This window comes from Varroa jacobsoni, unplaced genomic scaffold (assembly GCF_002532875.2).
Source record: "Varroa jacobsoni isolate VJ856 unplaced genomic scaffold, vjacob_1.0 scaffold_1321, whole genome shotgun sequence".
Classification (NCBI taxonomy): Eukaryota; Metazoa; Arthropoda; class Arachnida; order Mesostigmata; family Varroidae; genus Varroa; species Varroa jacobsoni.
Genome location: NW_019214223.1, coordinates 118,888 through 130,794, shown reverse-complemented (window position 1 = coordinate 130,794; position 11,907 = coordinate 118,888). Strand labels below are relative to the sequence as shown.

The following is an 11,907-nucleotide window of genomic DNA, read 5'->3' as shown; positions in this document are numbered from 1 at the left end:
TGCCCTTGTGCCCCTGCAAAGTGTGCACGAAGCCTTTCTCGCCTATGTTGTAAGGTCATTTTTGATAGCATCTGGTGCAGGTTGCTGATCGTCGTCGCCATCGCTATGTACGGTGGATTCGTGCTTATAGCTAACTTTCCATTTCCCCGGTGGCTCTGATACGGCTACGCTTAGCTGGGAGAAAACCATTTGTTTGGCGCCGACTATAGAGTTGGAGCAAGCGGTGGGAAAACCGGGGCGACTAGCACGTTAAAGGCCGACGTATAAAAACACAGCAAGGCCCATTGCACCAGCATCGTTTTGATGCCATACCCCAGAAAAAGCGGCCCCGACCTAGCCTCTATGTGGTCCTACAGAAACGATCGAATTGGACACTCTTAGAAGAGCGATGAACGGACAGCTTATACAAATCTGTTCTGACTGAAGAGGAATACGTTTACAATAACGTAATTTTTTGTGGTACTAAATCCATCTTATGCCATACGACATCTGGTTTCAACTGCACGGCTAAGTGGATCTCGTTGTAGGGCCTCACTTATTTTAGTCAACTATACAGTTCGTACATACGCCTTTACCGTTCGGATGCGTAAATTAGATTTTCGCAGAAGCATAGACCATTCGTTCAGCTAGGTGACTTACGTACAATGGTATCTCACGTAGTACAAGTAGCGTTGGTGTCATTTGAAGGGCAATAGTAAGTGCGTTAAAATTGTTAAAATGCCTATAGTCAGAGTCAAGATAGGGTACCATGAAGATGAGTAAAGTTTCCATGAAGGTTCGTTATATTTTACCACGATAAAGGCATCGGCCGGCAAAGCGATTTATTCGCAACTCTACTGCCAGTAATTAGCAGGATTGCAAAGAGTCGTTTGGAAAAATCCACCGGAACTAGTCATCATATAAGACGTTGTCTCCTGCCATAACAGTGCCGTGCCTCACACATATTAAGCTACCCGGTGAAGATTGAGAAATTTTCAATGAGGGATTCTTTTGCGCCCGTCATTTGAGCGGGGTCTTGCGCCATCAGACCCTCATCTATTTTCGGACTCTGTAGAACTCTTGAATAGAATATTCTAATGGTAAAAATTTAGTTTCAATAAAAAGACGCAAAAATCCTATATCGCAATTTTCCTTCCACAAGGCATGTTTTTATAGCAACGAAAAATTGCAGAACGCGATCGATGAAAATGGCGCATATTTAGTTTTATCATATTATTCTCACACTAGCTTAAGGATGGTTGATATCTTTTCGACGATAAAATGTATATATCTTTGTATGAAAGAGTTTTATGTCTCAACCCCTGGGTGGGTGTGATAAATAAGCTGTGGGTCCAAATAACGTCTTCTAATGTTCCTCATTTCATCTTCTGGAATATACTTATTTTTGAATGAATTCCGCCTGTACAGGTCGACCTTCATCAGGTTAGGTTTGTCAAACATTCCAAAACGGTGTCTCACCTTCTCTCGGATTGCGACATACTTCTTTAAGTGTAGGCAACGGCCCTATATCACGGTCCTCTGTATCCTCTTTCAGCAAACTAATACAACATCACGTTGGAATGCCCTGCAAATTTAGGGGAGTTCGACAAAGTTATACCGATAGTTTCCTCTACGATGCTTTAGAAATCTATCAATGAAACTATTCGCGCACCACTGGCCACTCCGACACAAAGGAAAGCCCATTTTCGAATTCCATAGGAAAGGAATAGGCCGAGAAGGCGTCTGGACTTCGGCTGTTTAGTTCTGCCTTTAGTTAAGGCGGTCAGAGGCACAAAACAGAGAGAGGTTTTGCATCTAAACCCGGGATGACACAGCTGCCCGCAAGCAAAGCTTATTTAGAGCTGGCTCACTACAACTCAATGGATGCTGCTCTCTGAAGAGGCATTCAACTGGGCAAAACTCTACTCGTACACTCTAACAGCTCCATTTAACAAAATTTCGGTTAGATTTTTTAAAAAGTTCGAGTTTTTTTTTTATGGCTAGGACCTGGAAGTTAAAGTTGGTTCAAAGTTTTTAATAGTCAAAAGCGTTATGTTAGGTTTTTATGAACGGTGGAGTAGGACGCAAAGTTGTACTCGTTCTGAAACAACTGTTTATTTATCGGAGCCTAAAGATGCAACGGGCGAATTCGTAATACGTATATTTCCCGCTTAAACTTAAAGCATTCTCAGGCCATTTTGTAAGGTTTAAACCGTTAACGTATAGTTTAGGCGGAAAAATTGGCTGAACTGAAAATAAATAAATATATGAAAATGTGATCGTGTGTGATTTTGATCGCTTCAATTTCCTCTTCTGCGGAGCTGGTAACAGGCTTAACTAACCTTAAATGTAATTGCTAACAGGTACAAAGGGCTTGCTTAAAAAGAATTATTTTAGCATCCCGTGACGTTGTAGTATGCAATAGTATTCTATTATATCTAGGAGCGCGTGCCTACGTCAAGCGACGGTTAGAATTATCTTGCGTTCGTCTCATCCAGTCGATATAATGGGTGGGCGCGCAAATAGATCAAGGTTCCTGGGTTTGGGCAGCTTGAGGGCACTCTGGCTATGATGGCCACCGGTTCTAAACGATTCCGTAGTTATTCCATAAGTAAAGTTTCCTAAACTGAAGCTGCAACCTAAAATTTAGTTAAATGCCATAGCGTCATACGTGCTCGTATCACATCAATGCTGCTTTACTCGGGACGCAAGCTAAACTACTATTAAAAACCTATCTTCAATTTCGCGGAGGCTCTACACATGTATTTCGAAACAGGACCGGACTGGCTTTTCTTTGCTTCCCGAAATAGCCTAAATATGTACATTTGGTGCTTATAGTCTATTTGTCGTCTTGTTTCGTCACTTATTGCTTGTTCTGCACGATTTTCATGCTAAAATTGCGCACGTATTTATAACACAATAGAATCAAAGGGTTTTTTAGATTGCTTTGTAGATGTCTTTTTTCATCATTGTGATAAATGTATTCGTACAATAGAAGACGATTATAAAAATAGTTCCTCTTCCATTAAACTACACTCACACAGCGCTGTATTAAATTTGAGAATTACTTAAATTGAGAAATACCATTACGCACTCAGGCTTACACAGTGCGGCTAATCAGTTGATGAAACTAGGAAAAAAACCATAAACGTGTCACTTTCTCTAATCCTAGCGGTATCCTCAACAACTATTGCAATTTGACTCGAAACGCGCAGACATAATCGTCCTTATCGCCACCATCTCCGTACAAATCGGCTACGCTATTTCTTTTGTCCTAACTTTCTTTTGATGGAGAGGACAAAGGTGTTCGTCCGCCTTCTCCACGTGTCCCAGTAAGTAATCCGCCTCCTGCTCCTGGGTTTATCGACCGTCAGTTCATATCCACTTCAGGTCAGCCGTAGCGTCCTCTTTCCAAGCCGATTTTCGATTCCCCCGGGAGAGCTGTCGTTCCTAAAGGCCAACTTACGTCATAGGCAGTTAATAAACAGCGAAGGTGTTTGAAGTTCGATTGAACGTCGACGCAAGTTTTTGTCTCTCGCCTCCCGAAATCGAATTATATTGAATGAGACCGCAGTTGGCTTGGTAAGTTTGTATATCAGTGTGTGTTTGTGTCTGTTTAGGTGTCGTTGAAAGGAGAAGAAGTGTGGAAAGGCTAGAAAGAGCAGGTTAGAAAAGAAAAGTGGAACCGGCAAACTGATATGGGCATGAGTAGTCTAGGTCGGTTTGTATGCATGTATACGTAACGGCACCGCAGAGTTCAATGTCATTCTAGATATAATATCTCATATATTGTAACGCACTACTGTTTTAGCGAGTACAAATCTAAGGGAAAAATAGACCCTCAGATAATACCTGGGCAGCGTTTGCAAAAGTGGAAAAATACGGTGTTTACTTTGTCAACTGCTTTTTCCTTTGGCGCATTAGACTAGAATTGTACAGATCTACACGTATCTATGAAAATTAGGCAAAGCTTCAACCGTAATACCAACAGTTAGAACTCTAAATCGTAGAAACTTGCATAACAATTAAGAGTACATAGCAATTGGAGTTGCGAGATTTAATCAATCAAAACACGTATTAAAATGCTCTGCGATCTACCCTTAAAAAGGCTTGGCTTTATATAGAACGTGAATTAAGGGATAGCATAATGCATCCTTTATACAACTGCTATGCTATAGAAGAATGGCTGTATCTGCATGTTTTAGACATATGAATTTATAGAAGAACAGAAAACGAATTTCCTCTGAAGTGTAAATTATGATAACGATGAATATTTCTGCAGTCAAACTCGATAACGCTTGAAGCCATGTTTACGACGATCCCACACAACGAGGAAGTGTCTCCATCAAGAGTCGCGTGTAACCCCCGAGATTCGTAAGCCAACTGCGCTGGTAGCTACAGCCCTGGGAATCGGAGCGTTTGCCACACCAGTTCTTGCCTATAATAATCATGATAACGCAATATTTGCACATCCGTTTCCGGAGACGCTTGTGAAGCGCCGAACGCTTAAGCCTCAGTTGAGGGGGAAGAGATGGTTCCCAGCTAGATGAGCGGAAGACGATTTGCACCGCTTCGGTGCCCAGTTTTCCTATTGAATCTTGCATCAACGAAAAGCGGGAGGAATATTCGTTACGAACCGAACAGCGTTGTGGTGTTGCTGCGCCCTCATAAATGCAACACACCGTGTGATAGAGAATCCTAAAAGTTGCCAGATTTACTCTCGTTGCCGTCGCATACGTTCTACTATTCGTTGCGTCTAAATGGCAATACGTTAGTCGACATATTAATTGAAGCAATAAAACGTAGCGGCTTATTAAGTAGGATATATAGAAGCTATTGGCTATGCAAGGCTATTGGTCTTTGCGAATGATCCTTGCGTTCTTTCTCACGACGTGTATAGGTACAGCATCGAGTCATAATTTGTCGTCACCGTTTTCTTCTGTAACTATCTATTACATATTATAGTTCTATTAGAGTTCACCACGTCGTTATTAGACAAAAAACTTCGGTGGTATAATCACGCCCTATTCTACAGGGTACGCGGTTCCCGCTATATTTGGTGAAGAGCTCTGTTCTTAGCTGTATTGTATGTGCCCATTTTTTTGTTGCAATCTTCAGTATGATCCTTCGCTTTTGCTGGGTACAACGCATGCGAACTATAATGTATGATAGATCTCATATGTTGGACAAACACAAGGCTCTTTTGTGTCACGTCGCATCGCGTTACCGATCCAACTTTGCTGCCTTTAAATTACAATCTAAACCACTAAACGGAGCCAAAAGCCAGCCCGCTAACTACTAGGTAGACTCGCGACTCTCGTGTTTATTTAGCATAGACAAATACGCATATATACATCATATAGAAGAAGAACAGAAGTAAGCGAAACAAGCCAGAATAAAAGCTAACGATTCTACTCGTTAATAAGTGGAGTCCGTCGGCGAAACCGAATCAAGGAGACCCAAGTGGTTCCTCGTTGTAGTTCCCTAAAAGTCGATTTGTCTTGTCGAGCACCTGAGTAGAGTACTCTTGGTCAGTAGATAATGCAGATAAAGCTTTCTTTTACCCTTTCTGTCCACTTCTCGGCTACTTCTTTTTTGCTTTCTTATTTTTCCTTTTGCCTATAGCACGAACTATCCAATAAAAGTCATTTAGTGCTATCCCAGCGAAGCAGTGTCAAGGGAGCAACTGGGGTTTGCGTAGCTGAAGGGGGCCAAGAGCAGTACGTTGGAGATAGATCAGTTAGTTGCAGTAGCAGCAGCGGAGACTCCCATGGGTGGGGTTGTGAGCCCGATCAACCACTATTCCCTATATCTATTGGCTGGATCGTCCAGAAGTCTTCGCTTTAAGATAGCTGACTCGTTAATTCCCATAATGAGTAGTTATTGGGTGCTGGCCAACCTTTTCCACAGCTTCTTTTCCCCCTTGATCCTTTCTTGAACGAACGACTGCACACAGCTCCAGCACTGTGGAGCAATTCGTCCGTTCGTTGGCCGACGTTTTAAGCGCCCTTTTGATAAGGTGATTGTGATGGCAGTGCTCCTGCTACCTATTTTTTAAGCAGATTTTCACTCATACACACCCAGTACACCCTAGAGTGCGATACCCTTAATGAAATAAAAAGATAAAAAACAAAAAAACGTTCTTTCAATCTCTACAATTGCGGTAACTGTTGGGATGCTTTAACGGCATTCAACCACACGAATGATTTGTTGATCGCAGTTTCTTTGCTTAGAAGGCTTCATGGAAGACCTGTGGCGTCTCGGAGGCCATGAAGCATAGAACGACAATGAGAAGATTTGACATTCTGTATAATGTTTTTAATAATAAAATCACTCAATTTAAGAAGTCGTTTGATTTAAGGACTGCATCCGCTGTAGCTATATACAGGAACCGGAGTTCCATGACAGAGCTTAATAGAGCGTCGTTTCGTAGTTGCATAGACCATATAAGAAGCACCGGGCAAGTGGATAGGTGGGTGACTGGTGGTATGGAGACGCGCGACAGAATTCAAAATAGCGGCGCCGCTGATGACGATGTTGACGTCGGCAATGCAGTAACCTATAAAACTGAGGTGATTCTGCCAACGAAGCTTTGGACCACCAAAAGATGCCGCCGGCCTGCGTTTTGCGATGGGTGATCCCACTTGAATTTCAAAACAGGTCTCAAAGCCCAGCACAATGTCAAGTCATGGTTGGTTCTCTCCTCCCCTTCCTCGTATATGCTGCTTGCTCAATCTTCTAAGGCTTGGCGATCAAAAGTCTTATAGCAGACGACGACAGGGTTCGACGACGCCGACAACGAAGCACGAAGACGGAGCTGTCGCGACTGGGAAAACCGAATGTCAACAACGGGTGGAGCTGACGAGATAACAGCGGCCTGGTTGCAAATGGCGAGAACATGAAAGCCCACGAAGGATAGAGCTATGTCTTTTTCTTTTTTTATCTTAATAATAATATCACACTAACAGAACCACTAATAGAACAAGCGTGACACGTTGACCAAATGTCACCGTAAGGTCGATAGGTGACTCTAGCAATAAGCCCTCTTGTCCTGCCAGATTAGCCTGAAAAGATCGTACATTGATGCAATATTCTGGGTTTCTGGAATAGGGCCCATTCGGGTGGACCGGGAAGATAGATCTATTCCCAAGCGCATGACAATACGGCAGACGATAAGTCAAGCTGTCGGCTGTAGCAGTGACCAGGCGATGATTAAGATCACGCCATTTAGCTTGTACAATTTAAACCACATCCTGCCACATCAAATAATACTCACATCTAATCGGGAGGGCATTCTTATTTAAGTCGCCATTTCTCTTATGACTAACTTACTGTAAAGCTCAAAACTATATAAGGTAGCTACAAATGTTTCAATTAAAGTCGCTCCCTCAGATTTTCGCCACGAACTTAGATGCATATCTGAGCTTTTTGTCTATATAAGCACGTCGGTCTTTACTGATTTATTTTGCGGGTCTAGATTAAAACACCGATAAACAACCGAAAAAACAATGTAAAGATGTGAGAGCTACGCTAATTCTATAGGACCAGCGTCAACATCGGTCGTATGGTACAAAGGTCCGGGAAGGTCTCACTGGCAACAGCTTCATTTCATGTTTGGACGAAGCATTTCTGGCTGTCTATTGACGTTGAAACAACGGCCGTATCCATAGTAGCATTAGGAAGCTGTACATTGTGCGTTGTTGACTATAATAACACTTATTATCTTGTTCGCAAGTCAGCCTAAGCTGCAACAACTGTGCAAATCATAATGGTGGCGACACCAGTAGTATTATAACGTTAGCAGCTCCCCGTATAGGGGGTGTATCCCCGTCTAGATTCGTAGTCGCGCAAGACTGCGCACGTTCGAACAGCTCCTTTCTTGCTCCCTTCTCTGCCTTTCACCAATGCAAAACGTCTTGAATATTTAACAACACCGACAATCCGGTGCTAGAGATTCCCGTAATAGCAAATGCGAGCATATCAATGATAACGTTTCCCGTTATCTCGCACTTTCCCTCGGTCGCTCTACGGCTGTTTTGACAATGACAGGCAGGTATAGCACTGACAAGCGCAACCTCTTTCCTATGAACTAATCATACCTGAAAATAAAAACCTGTCAATGTTGCTGATTGAAGATTTCGTCGCCACCTACGACATCCTTCTTGTTTTGTCTCGCTGTCTCCCTTTTTTCTCTGCTCGATGATGAATTTATCGCTGCACACAGTGTCTTCACGCTATTCTGCAGGCTGCACGGAGTCAGGTACGGTGGCGTGTCCTACCAGGGACACGGTCGTGGCCTCCATATACCCGCATTGTGGCCACGACGGCGCTTACAGCAAAACTCAACGATGACAACTACGACACTATGGATAGCTGTGATGATATCGGCTGTGTAGCAGCGGCGATAGGCGAAGACACCAACGGGGGCTGTAAGGAAAAGACGGCTTTTTCAAAGTCTTCGAATCACCTAGGGGCGGTCTGCGTAGCGCCACCGGCACCCAATAGCCGAGAACCACAGTTACAACCGCCCCTCTAAACACGTGCAATGTCACTCGGTAGGTACTGCTAACAAGTGAGGGCTATCGAAGTAGTAAGGATATAATAGTTGCATAGTAGGGGGCACACTATTAGTCACCTAAACTGGGCGGATGCATTGTAGACTAGGTGACTTTATCGCCAAGATGTTGCTGTTGATATTTACGGCATTGGACAGAATACAATAAAGAGTATAGTTTTGCGAGAAAATTTTTACCGAGGACTCGACTTACATGCAGATTAGACAGTGAGACGCTTTATCAGACAGACAGTCCCTCTGTTTCCAAACCTTCGGATCGTGTCAATATGAATGAGATTTAAAAATAGTCTTGAGGTCAATGAAGCTATTACTATACCAATAACTGTAATAAATATGCGTTTCATCCCTCCAATGAAACGGACGATGCTTCGTTTGCCCGTTAGACGCTAACCCATCTTTAAACTAACAAAAAGCCCGACAATTTTTGCGTTTAGACATGAATCTGTAAGCTAAGGTTCGTGACACTGAAGGACTGCAAGACAAGCAACTGTTGGAAGGGTCGTGCAACTCCATGACACCCAAAAAAGTTTGCAGCATTCATCAATAAAATGTCGATATGGTTGCTATTGTGTTTTCAAGCAAATTTAAGACTAAGGCCCATAAGCGATTCAAACAAAAAAAAATTTCTCATATACATATTAGAAACTCTATAGAAATTTAAAAAAATATATTGGCTTTCGTTAACATTATTACATGTTCGTACTGATTTTCAAACTTACAGCAATCATTACCTGTTACCATGTTAGCATACCTAAAATGTTCCTCATCTAGAACCTTAGTTAGTGGTGCATCAAATAGAGTCGTGGTCCAGGGCACGTAATGTGGCAGAATCCACCAATTTAGAACATCACAATAGACTAATCAGAATACGTATGATATGCTTTGCTGGTTTCCTTCCAAATGATCGACCCTGGCACCTTCGACGCCTAGATATAGCGTAGATCTATACACGTAGACTGATGTGCATGTAGCTTATGTTCAAACATACGAGCTATGAAAAGGTGACGCCGGAAACCTTGTCGCCTCCTACGATTCCTCACTGATAGCTTCATCATGAGATAGGTATCGTCTATTGAACGATGAGGGACGACAATGTGTAAAAAGGTGACAAGACTGACAAAGTTCAGGTATCGCTTCGATAATGGTCCGATATGTGACTGTACATTATACTGGCGTCTTACCCTTATTACGAAATACGTAAACGACCGATTCATATTAGCTGCGCCTTGTATATACATAGATATATATATATATACGCCGCAGTTCGGCTAAGCGGCATCATTACTCGAATAGGCACATTGTGGGTTCGATGGCACAGTCCTTCGTGCGGTACGCAATACGGAATACTTTTCCGCGGTCTCCTATCAGTCGAATGACTGGACGAATGTGCATTATACAATGCACATATGCACAGCCAGACGAGCAGACGTACAAATACTCGTATTCACTGTTCAGCACTGTATGTAGATACGCTGATTGTTACCGTGACTGTTAACGGTCAATGTTGTTGGAACCGTCTTTGATATAGGCTGGCCAAGTCCTGCATCCGGCTCAACTGTCCGCATCACTTACGCCTTGACAATTTCAAATAAACTTTTATAACTATAAATGATATCGTATGCTTTTTGCACTTAGAGTTGCTGTTCCATCGTTCCGCGGAAGAACTCCACCCGCCACACGGTCAAGCAAGTATGATTAAAATGTGTTTTTCGAGCTTTTTTCTTTTTTTCCCTGTAACTGATGTTCAGATATTTACTGATACACGACAGACTTTCTCATCAGACAGTATTGCTTCAAAGACTTATCCGGGTAGGAAGCTTAGTATAAGCAGTTTGTAGCACGTAGTTGAACTATATTCATTATCTTTTATGCTCTTTGGAGAAACAAAACAAATTTGTGTTTCGATTCAAACATAGACCAGCTCTCTCAAGAGTGTTCTGACGTCTAGCAAGCTCCACGAACTTTCCAGAGTTCGTCAGATTTTAGGTCGTTCTTGCTGTTTGACTGTCTAAGTATACGGTTATAGCCTTTGATCTAGCCACTGTGGGGTACACCGAATGCAATTCATTACGAGATACTATGTAAACGGTTTAATTGGGTTTCAAATTGTCGGTGGGCATGCCCACTGCTGTTTGTAATACGAATTATTTAAAAAAAAAATACTGTAACATTGTTATATAAGGGATCCGAGTTGGGTTAGTTAGTCACTAGAAGATCATTCAGCATAAATTGAATATTTAGTAGATAATGGAATTGGATGTTATTACCAACGATTATTTTCTAAGTATGCAATTTATACGTAATGAGAGAAAAGCCAAACGGTATCAATGTGTGCGTCAATATGTTTAAGGCCTATAAATTGCTACTGCTTGGGTAACAGGGTGTCTTTACTTTACTATCGACAAGTATTCAACGCAAGTCTATTATTCTAGCTAACAAAGAGTCATCAGCGGATACATCTGCTGCCTCGACTCTTTTCGAGCATCTACAGGATCCTCTCGAATGCTATCAGTACACCATAGGAACAATGACTGAAAAACAAACTATTGAATATCTACTCTTATTAGAGAGTGTGGATAATTAAGTGTACACATAATGCGGAGATGAAGCCTGCGTACGAAGACTCCGCATAGAAGTAAAAGAGAAGAGCGCAGAAAAATAGGCCCACTTATGGTCGTTGTTGCCAATGCTTACCGGTATACGTGGGTACATTTAATAGTGAAATGTAAAGCATAACTTCACAGGCGATAGATCAAGTACAAGTCAAAAATAATGGCGGCAAAATAAGACTTTGTCAACGGGTAACGTTGTTGCCCCAGTTCGAAAGATCGTTTACTATGATCAATGAACAGGTCGTTGCCACAACTGGGCAGAAAACGAGATCAGGGGCAATGGTATTTAGGTTTTTTCAAGTTGAAAAGTATATTACTCACTGGATCAAGGTCAGCTGAAATGATTTTTAGCTCCGCCTTCAACCTGTTTGTGGTCGTGTTATCCCTTTCACAGGAATTGTGCCTATCCTTCTTGTTGTAGGGAAGTCACGCGAGCTTGTATTTAACGTTAGGGTGTCGCGTGCTGAAGATACGTAGCGGGATCATTCGGATTTCTCAGACGCCCACTCATGATAGTCGGCACCTCCCCTGTGAGCTTACCTATCCACGTGGTGTGTATAAGCAGAGCACGACGACGGAAAACATAACCCTTGGGAAAATCTGGAGAGGTCAAAACTCGAGTTTACCTCGTATAGTTGCTATAATCTGACACATTATCAACTCTATCAATTGTTGCCCTTGTAGAAAGTTCGGTTTAAGAGGAAGCACATTCTGGCAATCATTGATTTGGTCCGTCATCTC

At 42.4% G+C, this 11,907-nt stretch overlaps 1 long non-coding RNA gene across 1 annotated transcript; it reads left to right on the top strand.

Moving 5' to 3' along the window:
• Positions 1-3,421: 3,421 nt before the first annotated feature.
• LOC111268801 (uncharacterized) lies at positions 3,422-9,151 on the top strand. Its single transcript, XR_002685411.2, has 3 exons — positions 3,422-3,561; positions 8,204-8,534; positions 8,989-9,151. It is a non-coding gene; the product is annotated as an uncharacterized LOC111268801 (long non-coding RNA).
• The last annotated feature ends 2,756 nt before the right edge of the window (positions 9,152-11,907 follow it).